Source organism: Amphiura filiformis, chromosome 10 (genome assembly GCF_039555335.1).
Source record: "Amphiura filiformis chromosome 10, Afil_fr2py, whole genome shotgun sequence".
Taxonomy (NCBI): Eukaryota; Metazoa; Echinodermata; class Ophiuroidea; order Amphilepidida; family Amphiuridae; genus Amphiura; species Amphiura filiformis.
In genome coordinates, this window is record NC_092637.1 from 20,677,364 (window position 1) to 20,696,076 (window position 18,713).

The window sequence follows — 18,713 nt, forward strand, 5'->3', positions numbered from 1 at the left end:
TACGTATGCTAGCATATACAGCATACTCTTCCAAGCACGGCCTACACCATGACAATACACGTATTGTCACAGTGTTTTCCATGTACAATATGTGTGTATTGGGTCCACCATATAATACGGGTAATATAATTATGGGTTTATTAATAATACATAGCCGCCTTGTAGCACAGCAATCCAAAGAGGTTATGGTGATCAGAATAGGTTTCCGAGATGCAGATTCTAGTTGTACAACAGGGCAACTAATTTATGTATCTGTTGATGATATCGTCAGCTCTTCTAAGTATCTGTTGAGCAAAATTGAACAGTTAATTTTGTAAAATAAAACCGATATTCTAAGTTTGCTATATTCTTACAAAAGCCAACAGTGAAGGGACGCTAGAAGATTTGGTTTAGAAGTAAACTTGTATTGAACAAACATCTGAACGACATTTAGTTATTTATAAAGTTATTACAAATACTGAGTTCTCCGCCTTGCGTAGTTTTCCTGGTTTTCTCGTTATGTTTTTAATTAATAATGTATATTTTGCTTCACTGTATGAGTGTTTTACGATTGTAACGTAAGATGGTAGCGTTAGAATTTAGATTAAGATAGTATCATTAAGTCATTTCTTGTACAGCGATTTGGCCTGTTTGATAAGGCGCTTAATAAATGTCATTTTATTATAGAAATGCAAACTATATATATATATATATATATATATATGTATTCAATAACTGGTTTGTAATAGTTATTGAAAAACAGATCATTTATTATCTTAAAAAACAGTCAACTTATTGAACACTTACCTTATCCAATTTGGAACTTTTCTATCGCCATTTCTGTCAACTTCTGTCGCGAAAACTTAGGAAATAAAACATGGCAGGTAAATTAATGAATATTGGCCCTCATCCTAGATGAATATAAACTGATCCTTTGTATTATAATGACTATAAAGGGCGATGTTTATGACCTTTGATATTCGTCGTTATGCAAAATTCACGACGATATTGTAAATGACATAAACACATAAAGTAATTACCTCATTGAAAGCGAGATAACTCAAAATAAAATTTGAGAATTGAAATAGCAAAACCAAACCCAGATGTGTGCTACAAATTTTCAATGATGACTCATTTATCTTTATATAACATAGCCCACAATTAGCTCACGAATGAAATAGATGCAGATTCAAATAGTTGCACCTGAAGTTGAGTTTTTGTCTCGTTGTGGGCGTGGGAAGGGTTGTTAATGTTAAATAAAGACTTACTTTTCCTGTTGGAGTTATAGGAACATCATCGACGAACAAAATGTACTTGGGAACTAGCATTTCGTGGACCTTTTGAAATAAAATATTAAAATAAACCAAAACTTATCATCACAACATTTGTTATCTCAACCTTACGATTATAAGACGGAGCCCGTTTTGCTTGGCCATGTGCTCGTATCAGCTTTATTTGAGTGCAAACACAGCTATGCATGCTCCTTTTCGACCCGCCTTGTTTGCACGTGGACATTATATTTTCTATAGGGGTTGGACATTATTTTGATGAGTTTAGTTGCTCAGGTAATGAGCATTCAATTTTGCAAACTATGCTTGTATAGACCCCGGGGGGCACTTCAATATGAAATGGATGTAGGTGTAGAGCTGGCACTTTCGCACTGAGGGGCATTCGGTGAGAGCAAAATGTAAAAAATATGGGGTCATTGGGTGAGAGCATGATTTTTGGCATTCGGTGAGAGCAAAATGTAAAAAATATGGGGTCATTGGGTGAGAGCATGATTTTTGGCATTCGGTGAGAGCAAAATGTAAAAAATAGGGGGTCATTGGGTGAGAACGTGACCTTTTTTTAAATGGAATCTTTGGGTGAGAGCCGAAACAGCACCGCAAAAACCTCGAAAATCAAATTTCTAGGTCTAAATGGCTTCAAATTTCATTGTTTTTTCAAAATAAGTAACAAAATCAGTGATAAATGAAAGTTGCTGTTCAAATTGAACTTGTAAGGGTCTTTGGGTGACAGATCAAATGGAAAAATAGGGGTCTTTGGGTGACAGAGCATGTGTTCGTAAAAAATATGGGGTCTTTGGGTGACAGCGATGCTGAAAAAGGAGTCTTAACAGCCCTACATACGCGTCACCTCCAAAGTTGGAGTGCCCCCGGGTATAGACGTACCATATATTAGAGATATTAAACACACAAAACATTTAAGAGCATCAAAATATGACATTTGGCCTTCACATTCTTAACGTTACATCGCACATAGAACGGTAACCTCCATTAATATCATTGTGATTAGAGGAAGATCTGGATTAGATTCTGTAATTAAGTTCTGTTTTCCAAAGCATACCTTTCCTTCACAAAACTGCCTGATTTCCTCTTCAGTTGGCGCGTTTTCTTTGTCAACCCTTAATGAGAAGATAACAATTTTTTTGGTTACAATTTTATACGTATTTGTGGCCATTCACCTCGAATGGGCTGATGTTTATTTTCAGTAGAATTTATTTATCAATATACTCAGGCTTTTATTACTCAGAGTCAGTGTTGTGCGATTTATTCAGGTTCGTCACCAATTGAGACAACATCGTATTACTAAAAAAAAAACTTGTTTAGGTCTACCCTGAAGTGAATACTATACGGCCACGGTTGCTAATATTCAGCTCCTAAAACAGGGACAACCATACTTTTAGAAAACATTGCTAGGCTCAAGACTCCATCGTCGCTCGCAAGACATAGTGGCGTATCAGCCATGTTTTACAAAATGAGATAAGATCAATTTCATAATCTATGTATGAAGCTCTACATTCTGACAAACTTTCAAGACATGCATGTCATTAATTAATTAAGTAGTATCACTAATTAGGTTTGGCGTATCTTACTCAATGGAATTATTGTGTACAACATTCCCCTTGTTTTTGGACGACATAGCGGCGTATCAGTGACATATGCCACTATGTCGTAAATATGTGACATACACCACTTTTTTGATATATCGCGGCCAATATGGATATGAATTCAACTATTATTCGACATACTGGCGTATCACGTGTCATATGTCAATTTTGAACGGAGAATAATTTAAAAAAAATCAACATACTGGCGTATAAGTTTAATGACTAATTACAATAATTAATTGGTGAATGACAGCAATGTATGTCATCCCAGTTAAAAATGAATTCGTCTATTTCGGAATATTTTCACGTTTTTTACCCTGGTTGCTAAGGAAAAAGCGTGATTCACGTCGTTTTTCCTAGATATTTCACGCTGTGATTCAGAAAATAACACTGGTCATTGTATTTCGATGACGGAAAGTTTGTGAAACTTGCTGTGAATCACTGAAGTAAATCCGACAATAAAAGAACGTGAACTGATATAATTCACGTCTGGAAACACACCCTATTCAAGAACAATAAGGTAGCAGAACAGTCAATCGAGTAGGAATCACACCGTGATAAAAGCGTGAAACACGGTGTGAATCATGGCCCAATCAAAAACGTCAATCAAATATAAAAGAATCAAGTCACCGCTTGCTTGCATTTGCAAAGTTTTTAAAACAAAATGTTGTTTGCTGCCATCTTATGCTTTATTTCAATGCTGGTATTGCAGTAACTTTAAAATGTCTGATTGTATTTGTTTTTTGTTTTTTTGTATGTTCAGTATACCTAATTGCAAGAGGCTCGGTGTTTTCTTTTTGAAAGTACATATTTTAGGCTACAGAGAAACTAACACCATCATAACCAGCGACATGTGGAACATCGAACTTATGACTTTTGGTTAAATTAAATCAGAAGCGTCATTATCATTTGATAAGAAGCACAGTGTTGGTGTTGGTAGGGCCTAACATGGTTAACTGCGCTTGATATTCGGAATTATCATGTAACATGATGTGCCAAAAAGCGTACATCATGGAGACACAATGTAAAAAAGAAATTGTTATTTAAGCCATGCAGTTGTGCTATGGAAGTTTAAAAGTTTACTACAAATTTTATTCAATTATTTTGAACAACCCGGCTGTTTAAAAACAACAGCTTGTCAGCGTTCTTGGTATTTACATAGTAATCTTTTAAGACAACTTCTACCTTGCCTTGACATATTTTCAAATGAATGATATGTGCCCAAATCACGGTCGGTGCCATATCCCCCTACCACCCCCAAGTGTTGTGAATCACGGTGTGATCAGCGTAATTTGCGAAATAGAAAATCAATCATAAGGAAGCGTTCATAAACACTTTTTAGGGGGAGCCTGATGCAAAAAGGGGGCCCTAAGGGGAGGGAAAATTGAGTTTATATGCTTTTCTATGGGGTTGACCCATAAGTTTTTGATGTCTGTAAAGGGGGGCCCTTGCATCAGACCCCCCTAACAAGTGTTTGTGAACGGTCCCTAACTGGTCTCTTAACTATAGCGTAGCCTGATTGACTGGCACGTGAATTCCGGCAACTGATAATAGATCAGGGAAACACGGTGTGATTTGTGACAAAATAACGGTATAGCTAGGCCTAATCATTACTGAAAAACACTAATACTACATGCAAATACCTATTGTTCATCCATCCACAAAATCAGATGAGAGAGTGAAATATTTTCAGTCAAAAGAGATCAGTTTTGAATCGATTCCGTGTTTACCATGGTCAAGTAAAGGAAGCAATTACGTTGGAGAGGGGCTAATAGAACCTGCTCTGGGGAGCGAAACGCTGAAGGGTGTTGGTGTAGGAGGTGGTATCCTCCTCCCGTGCAATGGAAGCTTTTGAAATGCATATAGTTTTACATGAGTTATACCTTACATCATGAATGACAAAATTATGAATTTTACCTTAAAATAGAAACAAATAAAATGGCTAAAATCTGAAAGAGAAAAATCTGACAAAAAATGAAAGAAAACATCGGACAGGCCGGAGCTCGCCATTTTCGACCCAAAATTCACCCTAATGGGCTAAAATAGCGTAAAATACAAAATTTATGCGCGCTACGTGCTTACAGTGTCTCAATAAAGCCCTTTTCACTCCGATCATGGACCAAAATGGTGTAAGATGTACAAGTTTGGGCGCTACGCGCATAGTCCCAATGTATATAGACTTTTTTGGAAGCTTGAAGACTTAACATGCACAGTCTTTCTAACTGAATAACACCTGCATTAAGGATAACACCCACCGATAATACCTGGTCAAAATGATACAACCGGGAGATTTTCTATCGTGGCTTGCAAAATCATCCATCCACGGGTACATTCGCGAGTTAATTTTGACAAAACTGGCAGTCGGAATTGAAACATGGCAATTAGAACCGAAATTCTGACAAAACTATGATATACCCGGTATGGCTTACGGTGATGAGCGTTAGAAAGTTGGGAAAAATCCTTCAGTATATAGCGAACCATACTTTGAAAAGCTAAAAAGGTTGATCCAAAAATAAGCTCGCGCAGGCCAAGTTGAAGCCGAGAAAATCGAAAATCTTACACTAAGTGACTGAATTTCACGCCTAAGTTTAACACTATTTGAAAGAATATACATATATATAGTATCAAGCATTATAGTTTTTCATGACATTTACTGAAAAAAATGAAAAATTTTATTTAGCCGAGAAAATTAATTTCACAATGAGAAGGTAGGTGCAAATTTATCTCATTTCAATACCAAATTCAATCGTTTGTATTGCCTCCTTAAGGGAAGGGGTGTGAACGTTTGGACAGTATTTATTGTGGGACATTAGAGCACATCAGACATATCGAATTGCATTCTGAATACAATATAAGAATGTCCTTCTGATATCAAATAATTTAGATTTTTTTAAAATTCCCAATGTAATACCAGAGAAGAAATACACATTTTATGGCAAATGTTTAAAATTCATATTTTTCTTATTTAACAGTACTCGAAGTAAACTTTATAAATCTGATGAAATATACTTAAAGTGTATGTAGGTGGGATGAAAGGCCGACGATCAATTGAAAATTTTGACCTTTCGTATTGAAGATATGGATTTTTTTCCCAAAACATCAAAAAAAATTAGGTCTTTTTGGGAAAAAAATCCATATCTTCAATATGAAAGGTCAAACTTTTACTTCGAGGACTGTAATATATCAAAAATGTGAACAATATCAAATTTTAATAATTTGTCATATATAAAATTTGTATTATGTTGTGAATTTCAAAAAATGAAAATTATTTGATATCAGAAAGACATTCTTCGTATTCAGAATGCAATTCGATATGTCTGATGTTCTCTCATGTCCCACAAAAAATACTGTCGAAAAGCTCAAAACGCTCATTCCAGATCCCTTAAATGACTGAGTAAGCCTTGTACAACAATAGAAATTGGTTGACTATAGAGATCTGCCTGTATAGTTTATGTATAGGCCTATTTATAATACGTAAATAATAATAAATAAAACTAGAAGGCTATATATTTGTACACAAATACGGCTATACCCGCATGTTATCGGTGTACAAAAAAACTTACAGTCCTTATTTGCTCCACTCTCGTGCAAATAAAGAACTTGTAAAAAGTCCCCTCCCAGGGGAGTTGTCTCTCCATAGATTGCCGTTGTCAGTCTCTCTTATTCACAGTGATGCTATACAATATGATTAGGGGAAAACTATTCCAGAGGGAGTATGTAAATTAAATGGAACAGCCATTTCAGAGGGAGTATGTAAATTAAACGGAACAGCCTATTTTGGGACCATTTCAGAGGGCGTATGTAAATTAAACGGAACAGCCAATGGGTATGTAATTTAACTGGAACAGCCTTAAGGCTTCACGCTGGTATTTCCAATTATTATATTAATAATTATAATACGGATATGTCTGTTTAGTCCTACGTGTGTGGGGAGGGGGGTATTGGGTGTTAGTAACAATATAATTCTCAGAAGCTACTGTGTACAAATTCTGAGCCCGGAAGCTGCTTTATTTGATGAGAAACGGCCGGCCCTTTGTTTTAACATTTGGGGCCATGGGGCCCATAATATTTAACTTATGAGGTCCATGGACATTATGTTGAAGTTTAATTCTCTAGTGCTATCAGTAGACTCAAGCTGGGCACTGTAGCTGCTTTATTTACTGAGTAACGACCGGCCCTATGTTTTAGCGTTTGGGGCCCTGGGGCCCATATAATGTAATATATGGGGCTCACATATACATATAACAATGTGATTTTAAGATGCAATATGTGTACTGACTCTGAGCCCTAAAGCTGCTTTATTTATAGAGTAACGGCCGGCCCTATGTTTTAGCGTTTGGGGCCCAGGGGCCCATATTATGTGACATATGGGGTTCATATATACATATGACAATATAATACTGAAGACCTATCTGTGTACCAAATCTGAGCCCTGTAGCTACTTTATTTGCTGAGAAACGGCCGGCCCTTTGTTTTAACCTTTGGGCCCCTGGGGCCTCTAGCCTTGTACATCTTGGGCCAAAATGGGCAAAAGGCACATCTACAATTTAGGGCTTATACATGTGCAACATATGAGCCCTAGTGCCCTTGTAGCTTTAGAGCTAGGCTTGTCAATCTGTTGCCCCTTATTTTTAACATTTGGGGCCCTGGGGCCCATAATATATAACATATGGGGCTCATGTATACTTGTATTTATAGAGTACCCCTGGGGCTATCAGTGTACCAACTCACGGCCCTGAGGTTGCTCCATCTGATGAGAAACGGCATGGTTTGCGTTTTTACATTTGGGCCCCTAGGGCCCGTAACCTTTGACCTCTGGGGCCGGGATGGGCAAAAGGCACATCTACGGGGTAGGGCCCATAAGTGTACCACATATGGACCCTGGGGCCCTTGTAGTTTTAGCGCTAGCCTTGACAGAATGATGTGTTTGATAGGAGGAGAAGGAGAAGGAGGAGAACTAGAAGGCTATATATTTGTACACAAATACGGCTATACCCGCATGTTATCGGTGTACCCAAACTTACAGTCCTTATTTGCTGCACTCTCGTGCAAATAAAGAACTTGTAAAAGTCCCTCCCAGGGGAGTTGTCTCTCCATAGGTTGCCGTTGTCAGTCTCTCTTATTCACAGTGAGGCTATACAATATGATTAGGGGAAAACTATTCCAGAGGGAGTATGTAAATTAAATGGAACAGCCATTTCAGAGGGAGTATGTAAATTAAACGGAACAGCCTATTTTGAGACCATTTCAGAGGGAGTATGTAAATTAAATGGAACAGCCAATGGGTATGTAATTTAACTGGAACAGCCTTAAGGCTTCACGCTGGTATTTCCAATTATTATATTAATAATTATAATACGGATATGTCTGTTTAGTCCTACGTGTGTGGGGAGGGGGGTATTGGGGTGTTAGTAACAATATAATTCTCAGGTGCTACTGTGTACAAATTCTGAGCCCGGAAGCTGCTTTATTTGATGAGAAACGGCCGGCCCTTTGTTTTAACATTTGGGGCCCTGGGGCCCATAATATTTGACTTATGAGGTCCATGGACATATGTTGAAGTTTAATTCTCTAGTGCTATCAGTAGACTCAAGCTGGGCACTGTAGCTGCTTTATTTACTGAGTAACGGCCGGCCCTATGTTTTAGCGATTTGGGGCCCTGGGGCCCATATAATGTGATATATGGGGCTCACATGTAAATATAACAATGTGATTTTAAGATGCAATATGTGTACTAACTCTGAGACCTAAAGCTGCTTTATTTACAGAGTAACGGCCGGCCCTATGTTTTAGCGTTTGGGGCCCAGGGGCCCATATTATGTGACATATGGGGTTCATATATACATATGAAAATATAATACTGAAGACCTATCTGTATACCAAATCTGAACCCTGTAGCTACTTTATTTGCTGAGAAACGGCCGGCCCTTTGTTTTAACATTTGGGCCCCTGGGGCCCCTAGCCTTGTACATCTGGGGCCAAAATGGGCAAAAGGCACATCTACAACTTAGGGCCCATACATTTGCCACTTATGAGCCCTAGTGATTTTTGTACTTTTAGAGCTAGGCTTGTCAATCTGTTGCACCATATTTTAACATTTGGGCCCCTGGGGGCCATAATATATAACATATGGGGCTCTTGTATATTTGTAAATATAGAGTACCTCTAGGGCTATCAGTGTACCAACTCAGGGCCCTGAGGCTGCTTCATTTGATGAGAAATGGCGTGCTTTGTATTTTCACATTTGGGCCCCTGGGGCCCGTGACCTTTGACCTCTGGGGCCAAGATGGGCAAAAGGCACTTCTACTGGGTAGGGCCCATACGTGTACCACATATGGGCTCCAGGGCCTTTGTAGTTTTAGCGCTAGCCTTGACAGAATGTTGTGTTTGATGGAAAAGGAGGAGAAAGAAACCACAGGATGGGAAGATACCCGTCCATGCTTCGCATGCGGGTATAACTAGAAGGCTATATATTTGTACACAAATACGGCTATACCCGCATGTTATCGGTGTACCCAAACTTACAGTCCTTATTTGCTCCACTCTCGTGCAAATAAAGAACTTGTAAAAAGTCCCCTCCCAGGGGAGTTGTCTCTCTTATTCACAGTGAGGCTATACATTATGATTAGGGGAAAACTATTCCAGAGGGAGTATGTAAATTAAATGGAACAGCCATTTCAGAGGGCGTATGTAAATTAAACGGAACAGCCTATTTTGGGACCATTTCAGAGGGAGTATGTAAATTAAATGGAACAGCCAATGGGTATGTAATTGAACTGGAACAGCCTTAAGGCTTCACGCTGGTATTTCCAATCATTATATTAATAATTCTAATACGGATATGTCTGTTTAGTCTACAAATTCTGAGCCCGGAAGCTGCTTTATTTGATGAGAAACGGCCGGCCCTTTCTTTTAACATTTGGGGCCCTGGGGCCCATAATATTTGACTTATGAGGTCCATGTACATAATTAATTCTCTAGTGTTATCAGTAGACTCAAGCTGGGCACTGTAGCTGCTTTATTTACTGAGTAACGGCCGGCCGGCCCTATGTTTTAGCGTTTGGGGCCCTGGGGCCCATATAATGTAATATATGGGGCTCACATGTACATAATAACAATGTGATTTTAAGATGCAATATGTGTACTAACTCTGAGCCCTAAAGCTGCTTTATTTACAGAGTAACGGCCGGCCCTATGTTTTAGCGTTTGGGGCCCAGGGGCCCATATTATGTGACATATGGGGTTCATATATACATATGACAATACAATACTGAAGACCTATCTGTGTACCAAATCTGAGCCCTGTAGCTACTTTATTTGCTGAGAAACGGCCGGCCCTTTGTTTTAACCTTTGGGCCCCTGGGGCCTCTAGCCTTGTACATCTGGGGCCAAAATGGGCAAAAGGCACATCTACAATTTAGGGCTTATACATGTGCAACATATGAGCCTTAGTGCCCTTGTAGCTTTAGAGCTAGGCTTGTCAATCTGTTGCCCCTTATTTTTAACATTTGGGCCCCTGGGGCCCATAATATATAACATATGGGGCTCATGTATACTTGTATTTATAGAGTACCCCTGGGGCTATCAGTGTACCAACTCACGCCCCTGAGGTTGCTCCATCTGATGAGAAACGGCATAGTTTGTGTTTTTACATTTGGGCCCCTGGGGCCCGTGACCTTTGACCTCTGGGGCCGGGATGGGCAAAAGGCACATTTACGGGGTAGGGCCCATAAGTGTACCACATATGGGCCCTGGGGCCCTTGTAGTTTTGGCGCTAGCCTTGACAGAATGATGTGTTTGATAGGAGGAGAAGGAGGAGAAGGAGAACTAGAAGGCTATATATTTGTACACAAATACGGCTATACCCGCATGTTATCGGTGTACCCAAACTTACAGTCCTTATTTGCTGAGGACTTAAAATAAAGAAATTGTAAAAAGTCGCCCAATTGGGCAGAAAATGTGTAAAAAGTGAAAATCCAAGTCACAAGCTTTAATTGAATGTAGGTTGCACTGTCGTAGCACTTAAAATAAAGAAATTGTAAAAAGTCCCCTCACAGGGGAGTCGTCTCTCTTATTCTCCATAGGGTGCTGTTGTCAGTCTCTCTTACTCACAGTGAGGCTATGCAATATGATTCAGGGGAAACTTTTCCAGAGGGAGTATGTAAATTAAATGGAACAGCCATTTCAGAGGGAGTATGTAAATTATACGGAACAGCCTTTTGGGGCCATTTCAGAGGGAGTATGTAAATTAAATGGAACAGCCAATGGGTATGTAATTTAACTGGAACAGCCTTAACGCTTCACGCTGGTATTTCCAATTATGATAATACGATATGTCTGTTTAGTCCTACGTGTGTGGGGTGGATGGGCGTGTGGGTGTTAGTAACAATATACTTCTCAGGTGCTATCTGTGTACATATTCTGAGCCCGGAAGCTGCTTTCTTTGATGAGAAACGGCCGGCCCTTTGTTTTAACATTTGGGGCCCTGGGGCCCAATATATATGACTTATGGGGCTCATGTACATATGTTAAAGTATGATTCTCAAGTGCTATCAGTAGACTCAAGCTGGGCATTGTAGCTGCTTTATATACTGAGTAACGGCCGGCCCTATGTTTTAGCGTTTGGGGCCCTGGGGCCCATATTATGTGACATATGGGGATTATATATACATATGACAATATAATACTAAAGACCTATCTGTGTACCAAATCTGAACCCTGTAGCTGCTTTATTTACTGAGTAATGGCTGGCCCTATGTTTTAGCATTTGGGGCCCTGGGGCCCATATTATGTGGTATATGGGGCTCATATGTACATATAACAATGAAATTCTCAGGTGCAATCTGTGTACAAACTCTGAGCCCTAAAGCTGCTTTAACTGATGAGAAACGGCCGGCCCTTTGTTTTAACATGTGGGGCCCTGGGGCCCATATATTTTTACTTATGAGGCTCATGTACATATGTTGAAGTATAATTCTCAAGTGTTATCAGTAAACTCAAGCTGGGCATTGTAGCTGCTTTATTTACTGAGTAACGGCCGGCCCTATGTTTTAGCGTTTGGGGCCTTGGCCCATATTATGTGACATATGGGGGTTATACATACATTTGACAATACAATACTAAAGACCTACCTGTGTACCAAATCTGAACCCTGTAGCTACTTTATTTGTTGAGAAACGGCCGGCCCTTTGTTTTAACATTTTGGCCCCTGGGGCCCCTAGCCTTGTAAATCTGGGGCCAAAACGGGCAAAAGGCACATCTACAACTTAGGGCCCATACATATGCCATGTATGAGCCCTAGTGATCTTGTACTTTTAGAGCTAGACTTGTCAATCTGTTGCACCATATTGTAACATTTGGGCCCCTGGGGCCCATAATATATAACATATGGGGCTCTTGTATATTTGTTAATATAGAGTGCCCCTAGGGCTATCAGTGTACCAACTGAGGGCCCCGAGGCTGCTTCATTTGATGAGAAACGGCGTGCTTTGTATTTTCACATTTGGGCCCCTGGGGCCCGTGACCTTGACCTCTGGGGCCAAGATGGGCAAAAGGCACTTCTGACGGGGTAGGGCCCATAAGTGTACCACATATGGGCCCCAGGGCCTTTGTAGTTTTAGCGCTAGCCTTGACAGAATGATGTGTTTGATGGAGAAGGAGAAGGAGGAGGAGAAGAAGAAGGAGAAGAAACCAAAGGATAACAATATACCCGTCCATGCTTCGCACATGCGGGTATAACTAGAAGGCTATATATTTGTACACAAATACGGCTATACCCGCATGTTATCGGTCTACCCAAACTTACAGTCCTTATTTGCTGAGGACTTAAAATAAAGAAATTGTAAAAAGTCGCCCAATTGGGCAGAAAATGTGTAAAAAGTGAAAGTCCAAGTCACAAGCTTTAATTGAATGTAGGTTGCACTATCGTAGCACTTAAAATAAAGAAATTGTAAAATGTCCCCTTTTCCAGAGGGAGTATGTAAATTAGATGGAACAGCCATTTCAGAGGGAGTATGTAAATTAAACGGAACAGCCTTTTTGGGGACATTTCAGAGGGAGTATGTAAATTAAATGGAACAGCCAATTGGTAATAGTCTCTCTTACTCACAGTGAGAATAAGAAAAATGATACAGAGGAACCTATTCCAGAGGGAGTATGTAAATTAAATGGAACAGCCATTTCAGAGGGAGTATGTAAATTATACGGAACAGCCTTTTGGGGGCCATTTCAGAGGGAGTATGTAAATTTAATGGAACAGCCAATGGGTATGTAATTTAACTGGAACAGCCTTAACGCTTCACGCTGGTATTTCCAATTATGATAATACGATCTGTCTGTTTAGTCCTACGTGTGTGGGGTGGATGGGTGTGTGGGTGTTAGTAACAATATACTTCTCAGGTGCTATCTGTGTACATATTCTGAGCACGGAAGCTGCTTTCTTTGATGAGAAACGGCCGGCCCTTTGTTTTAACATTTGGGGCCCTGGGGCCCCATATATATGACTTTTGCCAGAGGTTTGATGTACCGATGGTAAAGTATGATTCTCAAGTGCTATCAGTAGACTCAAGCTGGGCATTGTAGCTGCTTTATTTACTGAGTAACGGCCGGCCCTATGTTTTAGCGTTTGGGGCCCTGGGGCCCATATTATGTGACATATGGGGATTATATATACATATGACAATATAATACTAAAGACCTATCTGTGTACCAAATCTGAACCATGTAGCTGCTTTATTTACTGAGTAATGGCTGGCCCTATGTTTTAGCATTTTGGGCCCTGGGGCCCATATTATGTGGTATATGGGGCTCATATGTACATATAACAATGTAATTCTCAGGTGCAATCTGTGTACAAACTCTGAGCCCTAAAGCTGCTTTAATTGATGAGAAACGGCCGGCCCTTTGTTTTAACATTTTGGCCCCTGGGGCCCCTAGCCTTGTAAATCTGGGGCCAAAACGGGCAAAAGGCACATCTACAACTTAGGGCCCATACATATGCCATGTATGAGCCCTAGTGATCTTGTACTTTTAGAGCTAGGCTTGTCAATCTGTTGCACCATATTGTAACATTTGGGCCCCTGGGGCCCATAATATATAACATATGGGGCTCTTGTATATTTGTAAATATAGAGTGCCCCTAGGGCTATCAGTGTACCAACTGAGGGCACTGAGGCTGCTTCATTTGATGAGAAACGGCGTGCTTTGTATTTTCACATTTGGGCCCCTGGGGCCCGTGACCTTTGACCCCTGGGGCCAAGATGGGCAAAAAGGTAGGGTAGGGCCCATAAGTGTACCACATATGGGCCCCAGGGCCTTTGTAGTTTTAGCGCTAGCCTTGACAGAATGATGTGTTTGATGGAGAAGGAGAAGGAGAAGAAGGAGAAGAAACCAAAGGATAACAATATACCCGTTCATGCTTCGCATGCGGGTATAACTAGAAGGCTATATATTTGTACACAAATACGGCTATACCCGCATGTTGTCGGTGTACCCAAACTTACAGTCCTTATTTGCTGAGGACTTAAAGAAATTGTAAAAAGTCGCCAATTGGGCAGAAAATGTGTAAAAAGTGAAAGTCCAAGTCACAAGCTTTAATTGAATGTAGGTTGCACAGTCGTAGCACTTAAAATAAAGAAATTGTAAAAAGTCCCCTCCCAGGGGAGCTGTCTCTCTTACTCTCCATAGGTTGCTGTTGTCAATATCTCTTACTCACAGTGAGGTTATGCAATATGATTAGGGGAAACTATTCCAGAGGGAGTATCATCGAGTATGTAAAGTAAATGGAACAGCCATTTCAGAGGGAGTATGTAAATTATACGGAACAGCCTTTTTGGGGCCATTTCAGAGGGAGTATGTAAATTAAATGGAACAGCCAATGAGTATGTAATCTAACTGGAACAGCCTTAACGCTTCACGCTGGTATTTCCAATTATGATATAATACGATATGTCTGTTTAGTCCTACGTGTGTGGGGTGGATGGGTGTGTGGGTGTTAGTAACAATATAATTCTCAGGTGCTATCTGTGTACATATTCTGAGCCCGGAAGCTGCTTTCTTTGATGAGAAACGGCCCGCCCTTTCTTTTAACATTTGGGGCCCTGGGGCTCATAATATTTGACTTATGAGGCCCATGTACATAATTATGTTGAAGTATAATTCTCTAGTGCTATCAGTAGACTCAAGCTGGCCACTGTAGCTACATTATTTACTGAGGAACGGCCGGCCCTATGTTTTAGCGTTTGGGGCCTGGGGCCAATATTATGTGATATATGGGGCTCATATGTACATATAACAATGTAATTCTCAGGTGCAATCTGTGTACAAACTCTGAGCCATAAAGCTGCTTTATATGATGAGAAACGGCCGGCCCTTTGTTTTAACATTAAGGCCCTGGGGCCCAATATATATGACTTATGGGGCTCATGTACATATGTTAAAGTATGATTCGCAAGTGCTATCAGTAGACTCAAGCTGGGCATTGTAGCTGCTTTATTTACTGAGTAACGGCCGGCCCTATGTTTTAGCGTTTGGGCCCTGGGGCCCATATTATGTGGCATATGGGGGTTCATATATACATATGACAATATAATACTAAAAGACCTATCTGTGTAGCAAATCTGAACCCTGTAGCTACTTTATTTGCTGAGAAACGGCCGGCCCTTTGTTTTAACATTAGGGCCCCTGGGGCCCCAGCCTTGTACATCTGGGGCCAAAATGAGCAAAAGGCACATCTACAACTTAGGGCCCATACATATGCCACATATGAGCCCTAGTGATCTTGTACTTTTAGAGCTAGGCTTGTCAATCTGTTGCACCATATTTTAACATTTGGGCCCCTGGGGCCCATAATATATAACATATGAGGTTCTTGTATATTTGTAAATATAGAGTACCCCTAGGGATATCAGTGTCCCAACTCAGGGCCCTGAGGCTGCTTCATTTGATGAGAAATGGCGTGCTTTGTATTTTCACATTTGGGCCCCTGGGGCCCGTGACCTTTGACCTCTGGGGCCAAAATGGGCAAAAGGCACTTCTACGAGGTAGGGCCCATAAGTGTACCACATATGGGCCCCAGGGCCTTTGTAGTTTTAGCGCTAGCCTTGACAGAATGATGTGTTTGATGGAGGAGAAGGAGGAGGAAAAGGAGGAGGAGGAGAAGAAACGACAGGATAACAATATACCCGTCCATGCTTCGCATGCGGGTATAACTAGAAGGCTATATATTTGTACACAAATACGGCTATACCCGCATGTTATCGGTGTACCCAAACTTACAGTCCTTATTTGCTGAGGACTTAAAATAAAGAAATTGTAAAAAGTCGCCCAATTGGGCAGAAAATGTGTACAAAGTGAAAGTCCAAGTCACAAGCTTTAATTGAATGCAGGTTGCACTGTCGCAGCACTTAAAATAACGAAATTGTAAAAAGTCCCCTCCCAGGGGAATCGTCTCTCTTACTCCCCATAGGTTGCTGTTGTCAGTCTCTCTTACTCACAGTGAGGCTATGCAATATTATTAGGGGAAACTATTCTAGAGGGAGTATGTAAATTAAATGGAACAGCCATTTCAGTGGGAGTATGTAAATTAAACGGAACAGCCTTTTTGGGGCTATTTCAGAGGGAGTATGTAAATTAAATGGAACAGCCAATGGGTATGTAATTTAACTGAACAGCCTTAACGCTTCACGCTGGTATTTCCAATTATGATATTATAATACGACCTGTCTGTTTAGTCCTACGTGTGTGGAGTGGATGGGTGTGTGGGTGTTAGTAACAATATAATTCTCAGGTGCTATCTGTGTACAAATTCTGAGCCCGGAAGCTGCTTTCTTTGATGAGAAACGGCCCGCCCTTTGTTTTAACATTTGGGGCCCCAGGGGCCCATAATATTTGACTTATGAGGCCCATGTATATTATTAAGTTGAAGTATAATTCTCTAGTGCTATCAGTAGACTCAAGCTGGCCACTGTAGCTACTTTATTTACTGAGTAACGGCCGGCCCTATGTTTTAGCGTTTGGGGCCCTGGGGCCAATATTATGTGATATATGGGGCTCATATGTACATATAACAATGCATTTCTCATGTGCAATCTGTGTACAAACTCTGAGCCATCAAGCTGCTTTATATGATGAGAAACGGCCGGCCCTTTGTTTTAACATTTGGGGCCCTGGGGCCCAATATATATGACTTATGGGGCTCATGTACATATGTTGAAGTATGATTCTCAAGTGATATCAGTAGACTCAAGCTGGGCATTGTAGCTGCTTTATTTACTGAGTAACAGCCGGCCCCATGTTTTAGCATTTGGGGCCCTGCGGCCCATATTATGTGACATATGGGGGTTATATATACATATGACAATATAATACTAAAGACCTATCTGTGTACCAAATCTGAACCCTGTAGCTACTTTATTTGCTGAGAAACGGCCGGCCCTTTGTTTTAACATTTGGGCCCCTGGGGCCCCCAGCCTTGTACATCTGGGGCCAAAATGGGCAAAAGGCACATCAACAACTTAGGGCCCATACATATGCCACATATGAGCCCTAGTGATCGTGTACTTTTAGAGCTAGGCTTGTTAATCTGTTGCACCATATTTTAACATTTGGGCCCCTGGGGCCCATAATATATAACATATGGGGCTCTTGTATATTTGTAAATATAGAGTACCCCTAGGGCTATCAGTGTACCAACTCAGGGCCCTGAGGCTGCTTCATTTGATGAGAAATGGCGTGCTTTGTATTTTCACATTTGGGCCCCTGGGGCCCGTGACCTTTGACCTCTGGGGCCAAGATGGGCAAAAGGCACTTCTACGGGGTAGGGCCCATAAGGTACCACATATGGGTCCTGGGGCCCTTGTAGTTTTAGCGCTAGCCTTGACAGAATGATGTGTTTGATGGAAGGAGAAGGAGGAGGAGGAGAACTAGAAGGCTATATATTTGTACACAAATACGGCTATACCCGCATGTTATCGGTGTACCCAAACTTACAGTCCTTATTTGCTGAGGACTTAAAATAAAGAAATTGTAGAAAGTCGTCCAATTGGGCAGAAAATGTGTCAAAAGTGAAAGTCCAAGTCACAAGCTTTAATTGAATGTAGGTTGCACTGTCGTAGCACTTAAAATAAAGAAATTGTAAAAAGTCCCCTCCCAGGGGAGTTGTCTCACTTACTCTCCATAGGTTGCTGTTGTCAGTCTCTCTTTCTCACAGTGAGGCTATACAATATGATTAGGGGGAAACTATTCCAGAGGGAGTATGTAAATTAAACGGAACAGCCGTTTCAGAGGGAGTATGTAAATTAAACGGAACAGCCTATTTGGGGACATTTCAGAGGGAGTATGTAAATTAAATGGAATAGCCAATGGGTATGTAATTTAACTGGAACAGCCTTAACGCTTCACGCTAGTATTTCCAATTATGATATAATACGATATGTCTGTCTGTTTAGTCCTACGTGTGTGGGGTGGATGGGTGTGTGGGTGTTAGTAACAATATAATTCTCAGGTGCTATCTGTGTACAAGTTCTGAGAGCGGAAACTGCTTTCTTTGATGAGAAACGGCCCGCCCTTTGTTTTAACATTTGGGGCCCTGGGGCCCAAAATATTTGACTTATGAGGCCCATGTACATAATTATGTTGAAGTATAATTCTCAAGTGCTATCAGTAGACTCAAGCTGGGCACTGTAGCTGCTTTATTTACTGAGTAACGGCCGGCCCTATGTTTTAGCGTTTGGGGCCCTGGGCCCATATTATGTGACATATGGGGCTCATATGTAGGCCTACATATAACTATATAATTCTCAGGTGCAACCTGTGTACAAACTCTGAGCCCTGAAGCTGCTTTATT